At 43.1% G+C, this 21607-nt stretch overlaps 1 long non-coding RNA gene and 1 pseudogene across 1 annotated transcript in view; one reads left to right on the forward strand and one right to left on the reverse strand.

The window, feature by feature from the left end:
* The window catches only part of LOC122210495, a 92583-nt gene that overhangs the window by 59857 nt on the left and 11119 nt on the right, over positions 1-21607 (reverse strand). The window lies entirely within an intron of this gene.
* LOC122210493 lies at positions 205-785 on the forward strand (annotated as a pseudogene).

Genomic DNA, 21607 nt, shown 5'->3' on the forward strand with positions numbered 1-21607 from the left:
GGGAAATCAAAAAAATGCTTTCAGGTGGGGTGCCTGGCTGGCTCCATTGGAGGAGCGTGCAACTCTTCATCTCGGAGTCATGAATTCCAGCCCCAGGACAGGTGCAGAGATTACTTAAATAAGTAAAACTTAAAAAAAATAATTTGAGGTGAATGAAAATGAGCACACAACGTATCAAAATGTACAGAACTCAGCTATCGCGGTACTTAGAGGGAAATTCATAGCTGTGGCTGCTTATATTCAGGAGAAAGATCTCAAACCAATAACCTGATCTTCCATCCTGAGATACTGCAAAAGGAATAAACTAAACCTAAAATGAGCAGAAGGAGGGAAATGGTGATTAAAATGGGAATTTAGGAAGAGCCGACAAGATGGCACAAGATGGAGCAGGAGAAGCACACCTTCCGCAAGCTCACCTACCCGGGCAGACCTGAACCAGCTGCTGGACACGTCCTACAAGCAGTTGATGTGGTGCCCAAAAGACACGAGGCTCAGCCCAGGTCTGTGGAGGACGCAGCACTCCCTACTGAAGCTCCCGTGCAAGGTCAAGAAAGAGGCTTCCCACATAGGGAAGCTGGAGGTGGTTAAGATGCACGTTCCATCCTGCCCAAGATGGTGGGCAGCATGGTGGATGTCTACAATGGCAAGATCTTCAACTAGGTAGAAATCAAGTCCCAGACGATTGGCCACTACACGGATGAGTTCTCCATCATCCACAAGCCTGTGAAGCCTGGCTGACCTGTCGTCGGGGCCACCTACTTCTCAGCTTTATCCCTCTCAAGTAGCCTGTTTCACCAATAAATTTTTTCTATCTTCTTAATTTCATTTATTTTGAGAGAGAGACAGAGAGATCAAGAGGGGGAGGGGCAGAGAGAGTGGGAGAGAGAGAATCCCAAGCAGGCTCTGCACTGTCAGCATGGAGCCCGATGTGGGGCTCCAACTCACGAACCATGAAATCATGACCTGAGCCAAAACCAAGAGTCGGACAATTACCTGAATGAGCCACCTAGGCACCCCACAGGCTGTTCCACCAATAAAGGCACAGACTTCTCTAAAATAAAAAATAAAATAAAATAAAATAAAAAATAAATAAAAATCATTATTTAAAAAAATTTTTTTTATTTTTTTATTTTTGAGAGACAGAGACAGAGCATGAGCAGGGCAGGTGCAGAGAGAAGGAGACACAGAATTTGAAGTGGGCTCCAGCTCTGAGCTGTCCACACAGAGCCCGATGCTGGGCTCGAACCCACAAATTGTGAGATTATGACCTGAGCCCAAGCCGGGCGCTTAACCAACTAAGCCACCCGGGCACCCCCAAATAATAATTAATTAATTAACTAATTAAAGTGAAAATTTAAGGAAATAGAGACTAGAAAAACCATAGGAAAGAAATCAATGAAACTAAAAGCTGGTTCTTTGAAAAGAATCAGCAAAATAGACAAACAATTAGCTAGATTGACTAAAAGCCACCTACAAACAGACTTTTGGATTTAAACAGACTTTTTGCTATGGATAGGGCCCTCAGACCCCTACTCATCCTTTACAACGGCCACAGAGACTGAAGCTTTAAAAGCTGATGGTCTGGTCAACACAAAGGCAAGACTGGAAACCAAGTGTCCTCTCCACTACCTGGGGCCTCTGACCCACCGCATCAAATGCTTACATGTCAACTTGTATTTGAAAGGCAATAGGAAACCTAATGAAGAGAAACTTGTCATGATATGAGCTGAGAAATCCTGAGTAAATCAAATCATTGCCTCCTACTCTGTCTTCAGCACAAGTCAACAAGTGTCCTATTTTGACTCATTTGAAGAAAGGATTACTCTTCCAAGCACTGGACCTACTTTCTCTGATTGCTTAAGAACAACCCAAGGCTACAACAGATGTGGTAGGAGAGAACTTATATCATGCTTGTATAAATAGCTGTTCTCTTTCAGGATCATAGCGACGTTCGGGATTATAATCCTAGACAGGAAAAAGTTGAGCAGTGGAGGAACTAGGATGTGCACTGTACTAGAAAATATGCTCTATTTTATGGGAGCAGAATCCCCAGAACATTCCCTGCATCTCTCACAGTATTTCAGAAGCACTGCCCCCAGGGGTGTGTGGCAAAATCTAGGATAACCCTACTCTGTGATTTTGGAGAGAATGCTTGAGTCTTTCCTGAGGAAAGAGGAGCCTTCCTACAACAAAATCAAAATCTCAGGACGCTGCTCTGATGGGAGTCCCTAAATTGGTCTCCCTATTGAGCAAACAGCTTATGGAAGCCCCTACTATTCTGTGTAGGGGCATGACTACTCTCAAACATGGAGAATTTGCCCCCCCCTTTTGAAAGTTTATTAATTTTGAGACAGAGAGAGAGAGAGAGAGCAGCATGAAGAGAGGAAGAGCAGAAAGAGAGAGAGAGAATTCCAAGCAGGCCCAGTGCTATCAGCACAGAGCCCAACAAGGGGCTTGATCTCACAAACCATGATATCATAACCTGAGCCAACATCAAGAGTCATATGCTGGGGCGCCTGGGTGGCTCAGTCGGTTAAGCGTCCGACTTCAGCTCAGGTCACGATCTCGCGGTCCATGAGTTCGAGCCCCGCGTCGGGCTCTGGAGCTGATGGCTCAGAGCCTGGAGCCTGCTTCGGATTCTGTGTCTCCCTCTCTCTCTGCCCCTCCCCCATTCATGCTCTGTCTCTCTCTGTCTCAAAAATAAATAAACATTAAAAAAAAAAAAAAGAGTCATATGCTTAACCAACTAAGCCACCCAGGCGCCCCTAGACTTTGTCCCTTTTAAGTAATATTTTCTCACAGGGTTCCAGCAACAGACATGCCTTCACAATTCCAGCTAGGCTTGCTCTCCTTCTTGATACGAATTTCATTCAGCTAATGAGAGAGTAGAACCTGAAGGCAGGGAGAGGATTTTAGTTGCAGTCAAATGAACTTGGGTCAAAGGAAGGAGTCTTGGAGTTATAATAACAACAGTTATTGACTGAGCGCTTGCTATAGCCAAAAAGTATTCAAAGTACTTTATGTGGATTAACTCATTTAATCTCAAAAATTGTAATACAGCTACTCTTATTGACTCCATTTTATAGATAAGGAAACTGAGGCAGAATCTTTAAGGAATCTATCCAATGTCACAAGAGGCTAGGTTCCATTAAGTCCTTTCTTTCTTTCTTTTTTTTTTTTTCACCACCCCACATAACCAGCCTTTTGAGGGAGTCAGCTTTAAGATTTGGGGATACCCGGGCACCTGGATGGCTCAGTCGGTTGAGCGTCCGAATTCGGCTCAGGTCATGATCTCACAATCTGTGAGTTCCAGCCCCACGTCAGGCTCTGTGCTGACAGCTGAGAGGCTGGAGCCTGCTTCGGATTCTGTGTCTCCCTCTCTCTCTGCCCCTCCCCTGCTCATGCTCTGTCTCTGTCTCAAAAATAAATAAAAACATCAAAAAAAAATTAAAAAAAAGAAAAGATTTGGTGCTACCAAGTACTGTTTGGAATCCTATAAACAAACCTCCGTCTTCCATTTGAAAAGACTGGAGTCTAGAGTATCCACTAGTGTTAATGATAGAAGAGTTAATTACATAAGGCACAATCATATAGCTCTCATTTCAGTAGTTAGAGACCACCAAACCACAAATTCATTTGATAGATCCTTATAAAATAATTCTGCATATTTCTGGGAAAAGAGAGAGGCTTGCCCAAGGGTTCTAAACCCTGGCTGCTCATTAAAATCACCCGAAGAACATTTAAAAACGTTGAATCAGAATCTCTAGGGTAAAGCTTGGACAACTGCATTTTTTTTAATCACCCAGGGGAATGCAGTGCGTAGTGAAGGTTGAAAAGCACTCGCTTTGCCAGTATTTGATATATTCTTGCCTCTTGGAATGCCAACACTCTAGTTAATAACCCAACTGGTGACAGTGGAACAGGGTTGGGGCATCTTAGAAAAGCAAAGCCAGAATGGCTGCTGGTGTCCTGAATTCTTTCTGTGAATTAAGAACTACTCGGGTGCGTGGGTGGCTCAGTAGGTTAAGCATCTGACTCTTGATCGCAGCTCAGGTCTCCGTCTCAGGGTGGTGGGTTACAGCCCTGTGTGGAGCCTACTTAAAATAATAATAATAATAATAATAATAATAATAATAATAATAATAATAATAAATAAATAAAAGAACCATTCACATAGCATGTAACTGCTTCCAGGTATTTCATATAAACATGACATTAAGTTAAAGAAGGTAAGTGCTAGAGCAAACACAAGCTTTTGCGAGTAAACTGGCTTGTGTTTGTCTAATCCAGAAAGGTATCAGCAGACCTATCCGACATCCACACGTATCTCAGCCTTAGACTTTCCCTCTCTTGGCATGCAAAGGCCTAAGGGTCCCAGACTAACCATCTGGCCTCAAAGCGAAAATCAGGCTGAGATCTAGACAGTCAGTTATTTAAAAAAAATAAATAAATAAATTAAAAGAAAAAAAAGGAAAGTGTGGGCCAAATGAAGGGCAGGCAGTCTCTCCCAACAGAAGAAAATTGGCCTGCTGGCCCCGAGGGCATGGGCTAATGTACAGGACCAGAGGAAAGAAGTGGGAAGGAAACAGAATGCCATCTCTCAAGACTGCCCCCCACTCCCTCCTGCATGACATAAACAAACAGTTGTTTGAATCACTTTGCTTCTCCTTTTGATCCTGCACAATGATAAAGACCATCCCTATAGTGTTTTCAGGGGTAGTTACAGAAAACTGCATTTTGTCAGTTTGAATACGTCAATTTGAATGAGTCCATTTTTTTTTTTAAAGGCTGAGATCAAACGGAGGTGAAGGAAAGTGGGGAGTGGGGTTAAATGGTCCATCTGAGATGTTTGCCTTGGGTTACATGAGAGGGAAAACGGAATGTGCGCCCCTGGGCAACACGATGCAGGGCCCTCACGGGCGTCCCCAAGCATCTTGCAGTAAGGAGAGGCACAGGATCAGGCCAATCCCTAGACTCAAGGCAGCACGTTGAAATCCAACTCCTTTTCTAAGGCAGAATTAACCTGAAGACTTGAGTTAATAAAAGCTCTTTGATGAGCCATGATGAACAATGACCAAAGCATCAGGGTCCAAAGAAAACAATTACAAATGGAAAAATAGCTGAAACTGTTTCTTACATTTGTCATGTAAGCACAAAGTGTGTGCTATGAACATTTAATGTCTCGGCGAGTTGTACCTGTGGTCAATTTACCTGGGATCTGACGACGTCATTAAAGCGATCACAGTAACACACTAGTGGTCTTGCTTTGAATTCTGAAACCTGTGAATTTTTACGAGTTGTCTTCTTTTTTGCACATTTCATAGCACGCAGAAAGACTGAACTGCAACACTGTCTTTCCCCATCCCCCTTTCCCCACCCCCTCAACCTTTCCTTTTAAGTTTTGGCCCATATGCTAATGACAAAGGGAACACCGGGAGGGAGGGCTTTCCACTCTAAGATCCTTTGGTGCCCAGCATGGGCTGGAGTCAGGGAAGGAGGGGGTTCACTTCCATCAGAGACTGAGTGTCTCAAATTGGAGCCTCTGCTTTTTTCTAAGGAGGAAAGCCTTCTTGATGAGGCTGATCATAAGGACAGATAGGGATACTGCTAGCCAAGGTTTCTTAACTTTCTTTATTTCAGGTTTGCATATTCACTGACAAAGATCCTCATTGTTGAGAAACTGTCTGAAACCTTTTTATATGCATTTAAGCAAAGTGAATTTGCTTTCTCTAATCCCTAGGAGGAAGGCGGAGAATCGCTATTTATTAAAATTTTAAAGTGAGCCAAGTCTCTCACAAACACCCTCATTTTAAATCCTGTAACTACCCAGTGAGGTCAGCATTATTACTTCCCTTTTACACAGATAAAGAAACTAAGGTTCAGAGAGGGAAGATAACTTCTCCAAGGTCACACAGTAAACCCACGGTAGAGCCAGAGACTTCACTGGTAACATGATTAAGACTCAGGGATGGAGGCTGGAGGATTGTGGGGAGCAGAACAGAAAGAGCTACAAGATTGGAACTTCGATGAAATACAAATGCATGAGCATGATGGAAATAACGTGGACTTGGGATTTAACCAAAAGGCTCGAATTCGCCTTCACTGCTGAGCGGTTTATCCTCGGGCACATTATTTCCTCTCTGAGTGTCAATTTCTCCATCCTAATGTGTATGGAGATATGCGGGGCACCTCGCTGATCACTTTTCCTGTATGTCACATGTATCTAAGAGAGCTCACATTCACATGCACCCTGCAAGCTGTTATTGATGTCCTAGTCCATTTTATGCCACCGCCTAGTGAAAATCTCTGGAAACAGAGAGGTGATTGTGAACAAGGCAAGTACGCCCCTTGCCCTCACATAGCTTGCGTTCTAGGGATAATTCGAGGTATGAGTGGGTTATCATGTCTAGCACATAGTGTGACTTTAGTTTTAAACGTCAGTTTTCTCTTCCTTTGCCATAATTCACCTCGTTGTGCTCCACGGAGTTCAGCTATTAACCTCAATCACATAAAATTAACAGTTTTAGAATCAAAAATGGTTAACGAGCAGCAGTTGCGTATGGTCTAACATCGCACGGAAGGGAGAAGACCAGCCTTGATTTAAAACAGTAATAGAAGTAACGTCCCAGCGGAAGCTTGAATCGCACTATTTTCCTTGACTTCCCAGAAAGGCAAGTCCATCCCTCGCTTTGTAAAACCAGGTTCTAATAGCAAGGCATCAAAACAGACTGTTGAATGCTCACTGAGGTAGAAAACCAGAGCCCAAAAGCAGTGTCCCACACTAGGAGCCAACAGGTGGGAACAGGGGCATGGCAGGTGTAACAGCAAACAGAGGCAGGCTGGCTGGCCCGCTGCCCACCTGGGCAGACTGACCGACCGCAGCCACCAGCCACAACCCAGAGCAGGGCAACACTGCCGGCCTTTCTCCCGGAAGCTAATCTAACCAAGAGAAAAGCACCCAAGAAAAAACAGTACCACTTTGAACCCAGGCAAGGCTTTGTCAAGGGGGATGCCCAGAAAAATGCACTCTGCCCAAAGGGAATGCTCCTTCGGCAAAAATTGGGCTGCTCAAAGAATTTGACTCCATTAACATCTCAATGACCCCACGCAAGCTTTCAATGATCAAATCTCATTAATAGTACTCTCAAGGACAATTACCTATCATTATGGATGTATTGCTTTGCCCTTTTAATTAGGATGATAATGTCCAGTGTAAATAAAGCCTTTTTTGCTAATTTCAGTTGTGCACAATGAATAGGCTTTTTTTCTTTTACTTTCCCCCCCCCCCCCCCTTTCCCCTAGGGTTCTCTGGACTGAATTTACTCTGGTTCCTGAAGTGTGGAAAAAGTAAACAAGGTTCTGTTTGGATTCTCTGGGCTAAAACACACAAAAGTGCTGGAAAGTTATCCCAATGAAAATAATTATTCTGCGGTTTGACAATAGTTTCAGAAAATGTTATAGAACAAAAAAAAAAAAAAAAAATTCCAGAGTTTTTGTTATAATTAAAGAGGTTGGGTGGGGGGCTATTTGGCCTATTTCCAACTGCTTTGTATTTCCACAGAAAGGTAAACAACTTAAAAAATTCATGTTAAATTTTAGCTACATGGGTATTCGGGTCATTACAAAAAGGATCCCACATGGCAGATTAAATATTTCACATGATTACATCAAATTCAGGTGCAAAAACTTAAAAGTAATCGATATAAAATTTCTGAGAGATGAGATAAAACAAAGGACTTACAAAAAGAAACAAAAATCTTTGAAACAAGTGACTTGAATCTTTCCTCGTGGCCCTTAGTGATCTTAGTCTAGTTTGTGAGAATTGACTTACCTCTGGGGAATGTGCTAATGGTCCCCAGGGTACAGGTGTCCCTCATGTGACACAGCCAGCTTGTCTCTGGAGAAACCTCTGGCCGAGAGCAGTCGGAAGTGGACGCCACGCCTCACTTATGAGAACAAGAACATCTCCCTGGCCTGTTTTGCATGTTGTTCTGAGGCTAAAAATAGGCCAAGACTTATTAAATGGCTTGAAGTTCTACAGCAGAAAATAACTTGTAACAAAAATGCCAACAGTTAGGTGGTCAAGATTATGAGTGATTATTGTATTCTTTCTTTCCACAGTGATTACTGAAATGAATTCCATAACTTTGTGGTAAAAAAAATTAGGAAGTAAAAAATATATGATGCTATATAATGTAACTTTAAAAAATACTATCTTCATTGGCCCATTTAAGGGGGTTTTATAATGGTTGGTTCTCACCTCAATTACCATTTATATAGAGGGGCTTGCTTAAAGTAGGGTAAACCCTAATGTCCTCCACAAATCTATGAAACCTCTCTTCTATTTACCATTAAAAAAAAAAAAAGATATTTTGGGGCGCCTGGGTGGCTCAGTCGGTTAAGCGGCCGACTTCGGCTCAGGTCATGATCTCGCGGTCTGTGAGTTCGAGCCCCGCGTCGGGCTCTGTGCTGACAGCTCGGAGCCTGGAGCCTGTTTCCGATTCTGTGTCTCCCTCTCTCTGACCCTCCCCTGTTCATGCTCTGTCTCTCCCTGTCTCAAAAATAAATAAAATGTTAAAAAAAAAAAAGATATTTTTTTCCTTTTTTACAAAAAAAAGTTCATTTATTTTGATAGAGAGCGAGCGAGCACAGGGAGGAGCAGAGAGAGAGGGAGAGAGAGAATCCGAAGCAGGCTCTTTGCTGTCAGAGCAGAGCCCAATATGGGGTCCATCTCACGAACCGTGAGATTATGACCTGAGTTGAAATCAAGACTCCAACTTTGAATTAGGTGAGCCACCCAGATGCCCTGATGTTTTTATCTTTTTTAAGATCTTTATCTCTTTAGCCACAAAATCCTTGAAGATGATCTCTGTTATATTCCTAACAAATATTGAAAAATATGGAGGGTGAAGAATGTGTAAACAAGCCTTTAAAAACCTGTATTTCTTGGGGTGTCTGGGTGGCTTAGTTGGCTTAAGATTCTCTCTCCCTCTGTGCCCTTCTCTCCGGCTCGTGCACTCTCTCTCTCTCTCTCAAAATAAAAATAAAATAAAGACCTATATTTCTTTGGTTATAAGAAATAATATAAGCCCACAAAAATTTTAGAAACTATAAAATAGTACCTAAAAAAATAATCCATAAACCTACCAACTGGAATCAACTGTTGTCAGTATTTCTGTGTGACAGGCAGGAAGCCCATCACAGCTGGGGGCTCCTTTCCAAGAGGCTCTGGCCCTCTCAGTTGAGGGCAAGCATGCCAGGGCTCAGTTGTATTTGTCACCAGACCTATTTATGCCCCTTGTAATGGAAGTGATTTACTTGAACATTACATAAATTAGGGAAATACGAGTAAGAAAACAAAGAGAGTCTCTATGCAAACCAGATCGAATGTTTTGGAAAGACTCCACAGAGGCAGGAGTTTTTTTTTGTTTTTTTAAATAGAAGGGATTCTGCACTCAGGTTGCCTTGAAGGGGTCTGACTTCAGTTTGAGATGGAGCTCTTCCCAGGCACTGTATTCCATGTTCTAGAACAGCTGTGGGCAGACTGAGGCTGGGCCAGTCACTTCAGTCCAATAAACCACGATCTGGAAATTAATAGACTTCAGCTTCCCTACCTATGAGATAAAATCACCTGGCTGGAAAACTCCGTATCTAGAAGACTGGAGAGGCTCTCTCAAGGACATCTGCTAGTTCCATACACTTTTGAGGATTTGCCCCAGATCCTGCAGTTGGATAACAGTTTAAATTATCCAAAGCTTTATCTCAATACCAGCTCAAGTTTTCCTGTGCCGCCCCAGGGAAAGGGCCCCCTTCTTCCCCTCATTGCTGTTTCTTTTGGTTTTCATAATTTAGAAAGTGCCCCCAGAATGTTTAGGGATGAGTCAAACTCCACCAAAGCTGTGTTGGTCCAGACTCCTACCCAGATCTACTTTGTTTAAGAAGGTTGGAGAAAAGGGAGCATAGTCAGGTGACATTCCTGGATGGAGTCCCAGCTAGGTGCTGAGGCAGGAGGAGGCTTTCCAGAGACTTTCTGGCAGACCAAATGAATGGACTAGGCAGCAGCCGGCTCATTTTCCACTTGCGCCTCCCCAGAGGCATCGCTGCCAAGATAGTACGAAGGGCTCTGGCAGTGACCTCTGTTGTCTTTGCCTATCTGGACCGTACCCCTCTTCCCACTGTTGCCGTGGGGACCCCTACCCTTGTCCCAGCGGATGCCATTTGGCGGGTCTATCAGTCAAAGCGCTAGAGCAAGCAGGCAGGAGGCCATCTGTCCAGAGGTAGGCCAGTTAGATGCCTTCTCTGGGATCTGAATCTTGGGCTAAGGGGCAGAAAACGGTGTGCCAGCACCCTGAGCAGACCATTAACTCATTTCTGCTGACTCAGAACCTGAGAGCAGTCTCAGTTCCTGTCCCTCCTGAGCCTGAATATTTGGATTTCTTCTTGATTCTGTTAGCTGTCCATATGTTTCCACTGAAATCTGTTTCTGGCTAAAGTATCCTAAACTAATTTCTTCTGATTGAATCCTGAGGGACATAACTCATTCAGTGTGTGCATGTGTGTGTGTGTGTGTGTGTGCACGCACACGCATGCATATATGTTGTATGTATGTGTGTATACATATATACCCAAATATGTGTGTTTTGCCCTGGAAGCAGGGTCTGTTCATTTTACAGTCAATCATACAACAAATACATATTCAGTTTACCACATAGATTCCTTTCACTAACATCTAGGCCACTGAGCTAGGAATAGAAAGCAGTAAAAGGAGTAAGATTCAATGCTTTGCTTTGAACCCGTGGTGCATGTGTGTGTATGTGTTTAGCCAGGAGAAGAATCCCACAAACTCACCATACCCTGTTGTAGTGGACACCTATTGGATTATAAACATTGTCCTTCTAAATTGGTGGCAGTGGGATTGGTGCAGGGAGTGGTAGCTATTTCTCCTGCACGCTGCCTGCCGCAAGCTGAACCCCTCATCCAACCTAGGCCAATCATATTTTTCTCCTAGGAGCTTAGAATGGGTAAGGGGAAACAGGCGTGGGAGGGGAGGAGCGAGAAGGAGAGAAGGACAGAGAGAAAGGTTGAGACACGGAGTTAGTGGGTTTCCTCCATGTGGGTCAATCACAAACACTTGAATGGAATAGGAAACCATCTTCTGCCCGTGGAGTGCATGAGTAACACAGCAAGGTAGTTTGCCGCGAAAGAGGAATGGCGGGACCATCAGTGAGAAACCAAGATGAGAGGCGGTGAGAGGCCACCCAGCTACGGGCCACAGACCCTTTTTGAGACCTACACGCACTTCTGTCTTTGGATTCCGTGCGACCCCTGGATCCCAATAATGTATTCTCACTTGCATGGCCAGCTCAAGTACTTGCAACTCAGAGTCCTAATACAAGCATGAATTTCAAGTGCTGTGGAAACCCAACCTATAGAAAGACACTCTGTAGGGTGAGAAGAGACTCTACAAGGCTGTCTGTACATGGTAGGTATTATTTCACCCCTCTTTTGTCAGACTCACAGAACGTTCGCCTTTCCTTACATCCCTAAATGCTACTGTCGGTCTTGTATTTCATGTTGTGTCACTCCACTGAATCTTCCAAGTGGGATTAGTTGAATTCTGTTTCATAGTGGAAGACAACTATTTATAAATGTAGGCTTATGTTTTTACATTTAGGGTAACCACTCCTAAGATACTTGCAGAATTAGATACTTCAGCATTGGCATATTTTGCTTTCATTGCTGCGTTCTGCTGTTCAATAGCTTCCATTTCTATGTTCCGTGAACATAAATATATTACCACCACAGATTAAGATTTGAAGCAAGTCTGGAGTGCCTGGGGTGGCTCAGTTAGTTAAGCGTCTGACTCTGGCTCAGGTCATGATCTCACCATAAGTTTAAGCCCCGCATCGGCTCTCTGCTTTCAGCACAGAGGCTGTTTCGGATCCTCTGTCTCCTTCTCTCTCTCTCTCTCTCTCTCTCTCTCTCTCTCTCTCTCTCAAAAATAAAACTGCCTTGGTGGCTCAGTTGGTTAAGCATCCAGTTCTTGGTTTCAGCTCAGGTCACAATCTCATGGTTCGAGAGTTCAAGCCCCGCATGGGGCTCTACACTGACAGTGCAGAGCCTGTTTGGAGTTCTTTCTCTCTCCCTCTCTCTCTGCCCCTCCCCTGCTTGATCTCCTTCTCTCTCTCAAAATACATAAATTAATTAATTAAAAAAAAAAATTTAAAGCAAGTCTGACATTCACATAGTCCTTCACAAGGACACCATCAGAGGGCATACAACGAAATTTATCAGTTGCAGCCTATACTGCACAGCATATAATACCAAATCTTTTCCTGTCATGGTTGCCATGACTAAGAATTCTTTGGTCCCATCCAAATCCTTGCTGACATCATTCATTAACACAGCTAACTAGAGGGTACTGTTCACACCTGTGCACTCGTCAATCGAATACACCACTGATAATTTTAGAGTCGCTTAACTGATGTGAAAATTTTGGAAAATTAACTGGACATGTCGTTCGGCTGCTCGTGTTCTTTCGTTGTCTTGAACAGTACCTGCCTGCAGGGAGCACGGCCTTTCCAGGGAGCACAGCCTTTCCTGTGTCTGCAGGCCCGGGACCCCCGGAGACTGCCACTCTGGAGTTCAGGCTGCAGGCCCACTGTGGTTCTCCCATTAAGCCCTGACCTCAAATGTGCCTCTCTCAATTACAAAAATGACCTTTTGGCCTCCATCTTTAATCTTTACTTTGTTTCTCACCTTGTTCAGAACCTAGGTGTGGGAAAAAAAGTGCAATTGACTGGGGGCTCCTTTGGCAAGCCCAAAAAACCATACCTCTAATTTTTCCCTCCTCATTTTGCACATGCTGAGTTCCAGTTTTTCCCAGTTGCTGGTTAGGGCAGATATATTTTGCTGCATTCAATAAATACTTTTATAAGCTCACATCGGTAAAAGGTTTAAATGTCCTGATGTCAAATTCATAACCGCATTTTTTTAATGTTTATTTATTTTTGAGAGAGAGAGAGAGGGAGAATGAGAGGCGGAGGAGCAGAGAGAGCGGGAGACACAGAATCTGAAGCAGGCTCCAGGCTCTGAGCTGTCAGTACAGAGCCCGACGCGGGGCTCAAACCCACGGACTAGATCTTGAGATCATGACCTGAGCTGAAGTCAGATGCTTAAACGGACTGAGTCACCCAGCTGTCCCCATAACCTCATATTGCAGCAACTTCATTCACTTTATTCACATGTTAAAATGACCTTTTGAAATGTTTATCTTCTTTTTTAGTTTGGCAAAGTTTTCATCCTGTATTGTCTCATTTATCCTTATTCTCCTTATGGTTTTCTATAACAAATATTGATTTGTGTTCTTTAGATACAGTCATTCTTTATATAATAAACATAGCAATATTTTTTTTTTTTAATTTTTTTTTCAACTTTTTTTTTTTTTTATTTATTTTTGGGACAGAGAGAGACAGAGCACGAACGGGGGAGGGGCAGAGAGAGAGGGAGACACAGAATCGGAAACAGGCTCCAGGCTCCGAGCCGTCAGCCCAGAGCCTGAGCGGGGCTCGAACTCACGGACCGCGAGATCGTGACCTCGCTTAACCGACTGCGCCACCCAGGCGCCCCAAACATAGCAATATTCTTGATTTCCACAGAGAAATAGCCTCTCACAGTTTTCTTAAAATAGGTGGCCCTTTCAGTCTAAAGGGTTTTGTTGGTTTTTTTCCCTCATCTATGCTAAAGGCATAAGAGCAGAAAACGATGACAGAAAACCAGTAGAAAGGTGATTAGAAATGGCTGATGCCCAGCACAAGACTTCGGAGATGCAGGTGCGGTAGGGGCTGAGCTGACATAAGCATCTATCTTTACTCAGGGCCATTATTGCCCAGTGTTGCTAGATCATCTGACTTTTAAAAAGAAGCCGAAACCCGGTTTTTATGTGAAATTTCAGTTAAAAAAACATTTTTTTAATGTTTATTTACTTATTTTTGGGAGAGGGAGAGAGAGACTCCCACGCAGGCTTCACATCATCAGCAAAGAGCCTGATGCAGGGCTTGAACTCACGAACCGTGAGATCATGACCTGAGCCGAAATCAGGAGTTGGACATTTAACCAACTGAGCACCCCTAAATTTTTTAAAAATTAATTAATTAATTTTTTAATTAAAAAAGTACTGCCTCACGTCAAAAAGAATCACTGAGCATATCAACAAAATATATATGTTTTTTGGTCAGAATCCTCCCTAATCCCCCAAGGGCTGCTAGTTTGCCTATTACCAGAGGCATTAAGGAGCTCCTAATGTGGTTGGAGCACAGACTATCTTTGTCATGAAATCTGTGGGGGCCAGGATTGGGGCCCCTCTTTGGGACAGGCTGTCTTCCTTTCATGGGGCTGAGATGCTTGGAGCAGGGAACAGAAGGGGGTAGGCATGGTGAGCCTATCCCAGCTAAGAACCCATTTTGCATTTTGCCTCTGGGGCAACCCAGGCACCTGGTGACTCACCAGCACTCTCTCCCAGATTCCAAGCTGGCGAATTCCACTCGAATTCCACTCTCAGACTTTCTTTCCCTTAATTTTTCTTTCCCTCTGAATCTGCCCATTCTCTCTGTTTCTATTTTCTAAACTGGAGAAGTTCAGGTTCTGTAGACTGGGGGGTACTTGTGAATCCTACCAACTGGGGAACACAGCTAACAGCCGAAATAAGAAATATACAGTCACATTAGAAAGGCAAAATGTCTCGGGCTAAAATATAACAGCCAGGAAAAAAAAGATTTCAATTGTTGTAGAAAAAATATAATATTACAGAATCCAAAATGAAAACTACTTTTAAGAGACATATAGAACATTTTAAGCTTTCCTATAAAACTGATTTGATAAGTTTTATCACACATGATAAAACTTTTTACAAGCCTTTGTTTTAATAAATTAAAAACAAGGGGTTTTTTTTTAGTATATTTTTTATGCTTTTTGATTATTTAAATATCCACTTTTTGGAATTGCTTATTCAAATTTATTGGATCATTTCCCATTAGATTGCCTTTTTCTTATGGATTTGTACAAGTCTTTCTTCTTTCACTCTTTTTTTCTTTCCTTTTCTTTTCTTTCTTTCTTTTTTTCTTTTGGCCTACTCCAAGGTCATGAAGGTATTCTTCTGTGTTATCTTCTGGAAGGCTTATGATTTTACTTTTAACATTTAAAATTACAATCTATTGGGGTGCCTGGGTGGCTTAGTCACCTGAGTGTCCAACTGACTCTTGATTTCAGCTCAGGTCATGATCTCAGGGTCATGGGATTGAGCCCCACATGCTGAGTGTGGAGCCTGCTTGAGATTCTCACTCTCTCTCTGCTCCTCCCCCTGCTTGTGCTCTCTCTCTCTCTAAAATAAAAACATAAATACATTTAAAAAATTTTAAAAAAGGTGTGCTTGGGTGGCTCAGTCAGTTAAGTCACCGACTTTGGCTCAGGTCACGATCTCTCAGCTCATGAATTCGAGTCCTGAGTCAGGCTCTGTGCTGACAGCTCAGAGCCTGGAGCCTACTTAGGATTCTGTGTCGCCTTCTCTCTCTGCCCCTTCTCCACTTACTCAATCTCTCTCTCTCTGTCTCTCTCTCTCTCAAAAATACACATTAAAAAATTAAAAACATTAAAAATTATAATAAGTTTATAATCCACCTGGAATTAACTTGTTTTGTGTGAAGTACGGAGGAAGTTCCTTTCTTTCTTTAGATATCCTATTAGCCCAGATTCTTTTATTAAAAAGACTGTCCTATCCTTACCACACTGCATATAGCTTTGTCATAAATGAAGGTAGGTGGGTCTACTCTGTCCATTCGTTTTTCAAGTTTGTTTTTCCTTAAGCTTTAAAAATGACCCGTATGTGGAAGGCAATGTCTAAGATGGCTCCAACGATCCCCATCTCCTGATATTCACACCCTGGTGTTGTTCTCTCCCACAATGCATCAAGACTGATTTGTGTGACCAACAGAATACAGCAGCAGGAATGGTATACCCCACTCCCAGAATGAGGTTATAAAAGATGATGAGGCTTCTGTTTCCTTCTCTCTCTCCCTCTCTCTCTCTCTGTCACTTGTTCTAGGGAAACCAGATGTCATTTCCTGAGGATATTCAGACATTTTTGTGGAGAGATTCACATGACAAGTGACTGAGCCCTCCACCCGACAGTCTATGGCACAACCTCGTGAGTGAACTTGGAAAGAGATCCTCTAGCCTTCTGATGACTGCAGACCCAGAGCATGGCTTGGCTGCCACCTCATGAAAGACCTTGAGCCAGAACCACCCAGCAGCCCCGTTTATGGATTCCTAACTTTCAGAAATCAAGTGAGATAATGTTTGTGGTTTTAGCCTACTATATTTTGGCCTGGTTTATTACATAACAATAACTAACATCCCATTTTCACTTAAAAATGATCACGTATTGAAAAATACTAACAGAACTCCTAAAACTGTTTGTTAGTTTTTATGAGTTATTTCTGTTGAAATGTCAAAGGCATTTTTAAAGCAGAGAATTGCCTATTAATGCCTTACATGCAATAATAATACAGGCAGCTCTGACTTTGAGCACACCATTGTCGCAGAAAATATGTTGCAGCAACTGACAGAATGAGAAAAAAAGCAAGATTAAATCTAAGATGTGGGGATAATTTCTCAGGATCCCTTCCTTCTGGACTATTTATGATTCTGGTGGAAGCCTAAGAAGCCTACTTCTTTAAAATCCTTAAAGTAAAGAGCAATCACCTTTCCTCTTCCTTCTTCTCTTTTTATTCCTACACTGACAGTCTTTTTAAAAAATTAATTAATTAGGGGCACCTGGGTGGCTCAGTCAGCTAAGCATCTGACTCTTGATTTTGGCTCAGGCCATGATCTCATGGTTTGTGAGATCGAGCCCTGCCTTGGGCTCTGTGCTGATGGTGTGGAGCCTGCTTGTGCTCCCTCTCTCCTTGCTTCTTCCCTGCTTGATCCCGTGCACGTGCACGTGTGTCCACACTCTCTCTCTCTCTCTCTCCAATGTAAATAAATAGACTTTTCAAAAAATTAATTCATTTTTTAAAAATGTTTATTTATTTGTTTTTGAGAGGGGGGCGGGCAGAGAGAGAGGGAGAGAGAATCTCAAGCAGACTCCACAACGTCAGCACAGAGCTGGAGGCGGGACTGGAACCCACCAATTGAGATCACGACCTGAGCCAAAATCAAGAGTTGGCCACTCAACAGACTCAACCACCCAGGGGCCCCTAACTAATTAATTAAAAACATATTTTTTTAATGTTTAGTTTTGAGAGAGAGAGAGACACAGCATGAGTTGGGGAGGGGCAGAGAGACGGAAACACAGAATCGGAAGCAGGCTCCAGGCTCCGAGCTGTCAGCACAGAGCCTGTTGCAGGGCTCAAACCCGTGAACCGCGAGATCACGACCTGAGCCGAAGCTGGACGCTTAAGTGACTGAGCCACCCAGGCACCCCTCTGTTTAATTAATTTTAAGTAATCTCTATGCCTCTATGCCCAATATGGGGCTCAAACTCACAACCCCAAGATCAAAAGTTGCATATGCTCTGCTGACAGAGCTAGCCAGGTACCCCTACACGGACAGTCTTAAGGTATTTAAGTTAAAGTGCAACTGGAGGGGCGCCTGGGTGGCTCAGTCGGTTAGGCATCCGACTTCGGCTCAGGTCATGATCTCACGGTCCGTGAGTTTGAGCCCCGTGTAGGGCTCTGTGCTGACAGCTCAGAGCCTGGAGCCTGTTTCAGATTCTGTGTCTCCCTCTCTCTCTGACCCTCCCCCGTTCATGCTATCTCTCCCTGTCTCAAAAATAAATAAACATTTAAAAATTAAAAAAAAAAAAAAGTGCAACTGGAAAATGCAGTGAGGATCTAAGCCATAATGTGCACAGTAGTTTGCCTGGAGCAGAGTTGATGAAGGAGACTGTTAGAAGGTAAGACTGAGAAAAGTCAGTTGATGTCCTTTCTCTCTTGATCCAGGGAGCTGGGATAAGCCAATACCTGATTCCCCATGGATATAAGCAATGCCTTATTTTCCCCAAATCTTGTTTTCTCCTTCTCTTCATCTCTGACTCCAGGGCCTGACCATGAATTTGCCTATATTAATTCATGAGGCGTCTTTGTTTCAGAGGGGACCTCCCTGGCTTTAGGGAAACTGTTTTCTCATCCACTTTCTTTCTGCTCCCTTTGTTTTCTTGGTTTGGACATTATCTGATAGCTTGGGAAAGGAATTCCCTGCGGCAAACCTGGGCCTTAGAAATTTCATCCTTAGCTTAGTTCTCACTGGCCCCCAGGAGAGTTGTATCATTTTTTGTTTAACTGTCCTATTTTCAAATTGAGTGCCCGCCCCCCCCCCGCCCCTCTCCCCCCCCCCCCCCATGCATGTGCGTGTGCACATGCATGCACACACACGCAGACTTCCCAAGCTGTCATCCACTCAGGGGCCAATGAAGCATGGGGTCCCCAGCTAGTTCCACATATTCTGGTTCTTGAAAGACTTGTTTAAAACCCTCATGCCCACCTCCACCTATCCACACCCTTCCCTGCAGCATAGCAGATGGACAAATATGGAAATTGAGTTTTGGATTTTGTTGTTTTAAAAAATGTTTTGCTGATAAAAAAAATTAAACTCACACAGCAAGATGAGAAACAATACAATGAATCCTCTTCTACTCATTCACCTACATTTAATAATCATGAAAGATTTTGCCACATTTGCTTTACCTCTTCTATTTCCCCCTTCTTTTGAACTATTTTAAAGCAAATTTCGGATAATTGCACCTCTACATATCTCCCTGTACATTTCTGAAACGTTAGTTGTCTAAATCAAGATCCAAAGCAGGTCCATAAATCACATTCAGTTGCTTGTCCTTTAAATCTGCGTTAATGCAGATTCCTCCCCTCTCCACCCCACAATTTTTTTTTTTTTTTCACATCATGGACTTGTTGCAATTAAGAAGCCTACTTCTTAAAGAAGTGGTCGAGATTTGTCTATTTGGCTTCTTGGAAACATTCGTTTCTCGCTCTTCCTTATTTCCTGAGGCTTGATGAGACTCAGCTTCATTTCTAGGCAATAACACCTCAAAAGTGGTGTCATAGACTTTGTAGTACTGTACCTCAGTAGGCCCACAGTGTCTGGTGGTCCTACTTTTAGTAATGCTAAGACCGACCAATGGTTTAGTTGGTGACCACCTAATAGCTCATTCTAAATTTCGATTAGCCATTCATCATGTTAGTTTCATCCATCGATTAATCTCAAGTGAGTTCTGAAGGGGAATCTATGCTACAGCAACAGACCTGGCCCACTGGTTACAATGTACTTAAGGCAATCTCTTACACAGTTGATGTGTGAACAACACAGGTTTGAAATGCACAGGTCCATTTTATGCAAATTAAAAAATAATTTTTTTTAATGTTTATTTATTTTCGAGAAAGAGACAGAAGGCGAGTGGGTTGGGGCAGAGAGGGAGACACAGAAGCCGAAGCAGACTCCAGGCTCTCAGCTGTCAGCACAAAGCCCGATGCATGGCTTGAACTCACCAACCGTGAGATCATGACCTGAGCTGAAGTCAGACGCTCAAATGACTAAGCCACCCAGGTGCCCCTTTGATAAATACAGTATAGTACTCTGAATGTATTAACTCTCCTTATGATTTTCTTAGTAACATTTTCTTTTCTCTAGCTTAACTTACTGTAAGAATATAGCATATAACATATATAACATACAAAACATGTGTTTGTGTTATAGTTAGGGCTTTCGGTCAACAGCAGGCTATTAGTAAAGTTTTGGAGAAGTCAAAAGTTATACATGAATTTTAACTGCACAGGGAATAGGCACCACTAATCTCTGTGCTGTTCAAGGATCAACTATATTTCTTTACCCTGAACCCCCAAAAGATATGGCTTCCACTCATGGCTGTATCACCATCCTCTAAACAAGTGCTCCTTAAATATTAATGTGCATATAAATCTTGTTAAAATGTGGATTCAATTCAGGAGCCTGAGACTCTGTACTCCTAATAAGCCCTCAGGTTATTCCAAAATTACTAATCTGTGTCTCCACTTTATGAAGCAAGGCCCTAGTGCATTTCTTTCTTTTCTTTTTATTTTCTTTTATTTATTTATTTATTTTTTGGTGTTTATTTATTTTTGAAGGAGAGACAGAGCATGAGGGGGGAGGGGCAGAGAGCGAGGTAGACACAAAATCTGAAGCAGGCTCCAGGCTCTGAGCTGTCAGCACAGAGCCTGACGTGGGGCTCGAACCCGTAAATCACAAGATCATGACCTGAGCTGAAGTCAGAGGGTTAACCGACTGAGCCACCCATGTGCCCCAGCCCTAGTGCATTTCTAGCATTTAATATCCCACAGGAGCCAGAAGGAGCTAGAGATCAGAGATTTTCAAGAAATTTTCTGATGATATATGACAACTGGCCTTAAGAATTAGGGAGAACATAAGAACTGGGCAATACTATAGGGCTCTCTTCCTGGCAAATCTACCCTCTTCTAACCTGGAAAACTACTACATGGGGACCAGCCATGGCCTCAGAAGCCCTCCTTTATATGGCTTTTGCCTCTAGTGCAAGAGCTCATTACCATCCCCTTCCTGCTGGGCCGGACCATCTAGACTTAGTCACCTCCTCCTCCTCTTTTCATGCACATCTCTGCCTGACACTCTACAACTGGATATGGAAAAAGGACAGTGATAAACCATACTATGCTCTGGTTTTCTCCAAAACCTAGTATATTGAGAAGGGCATCGACCAGCTCCGGAGACCTGCCTACTATCTTCCACAGTACTCTGGAAAAGCTCAGGGCTTTCTGCCAGAACCACCCAGAAAGAGGTGAGATCATGTGATGCAGGGGACGGAGGGAGCTGTATCAAGATCAGGGCAGATAATAAAAGCAAATCATTCCTATTAAGCAAACGCTGCAGACACTTGTCCTAAATTTTCTACTGTCTGAATCTCAATGCTCCCAGCGGGGTTGGGATATTAAGCTAGACATATCATGCATATGTCTTGGCTTGATATCCTAGATCCATGGCTTAGTTTTACCACCTTTACACCCATTTACCACCTTTATGCCCATATCCTAGATCCATGGCTTAGTTTTACCACCTTTACGCCCTTTACACCCTTTCTGGCATTTTTGATCCACCTCCTCATTTTCAATTCCTGGTTTATGGCTCTGCTCATACTTATATTTCGCAGTTCCAAGGCTTAGACAAGGACAGTCCCCTCCAGTCTGTAGCCCTGCAGATCTCACGTCAGACCACATTCAGCTTGGGCTTCCTTAGCAGAAGACCAGTGGGGCTGGGTTCAGGCAATTGGAGTTAGATTGGGGTAGTTCTCAATTCATAGATTAGATTAGGTTAGGTTAGATTAGATTAGATTGCCCTATGTGTGCTGAGGAATTGCTCAAGGTTTTCAAACATGGAAGGGACAGTCATGATATTAGGTTATTTGAACATGTTTTCCCAGGTACAGACGTTTTCAAGAGTATATTGAAGCATCAACAGTGAGCATGCCTCATTAAAAATCTCAAAGAGAACATTCTGTTCTGCTATAGCCCTAGCCATGGTCTCTGGGTTC

Source organism: Panthera leo, chromosome F2 (genome assembly GCF_018350215.1).
Source record: "Panthera leo isolate Ple1 chromosome F2, P.leo_Ple1_pat1.1, whole genome shotgun sequence".
Lineage (NCBI taxonomy): Eukaryota > Metazoa > Chordata > Mammalia > Carnivora > Felidae > Panthera > Panthera leo.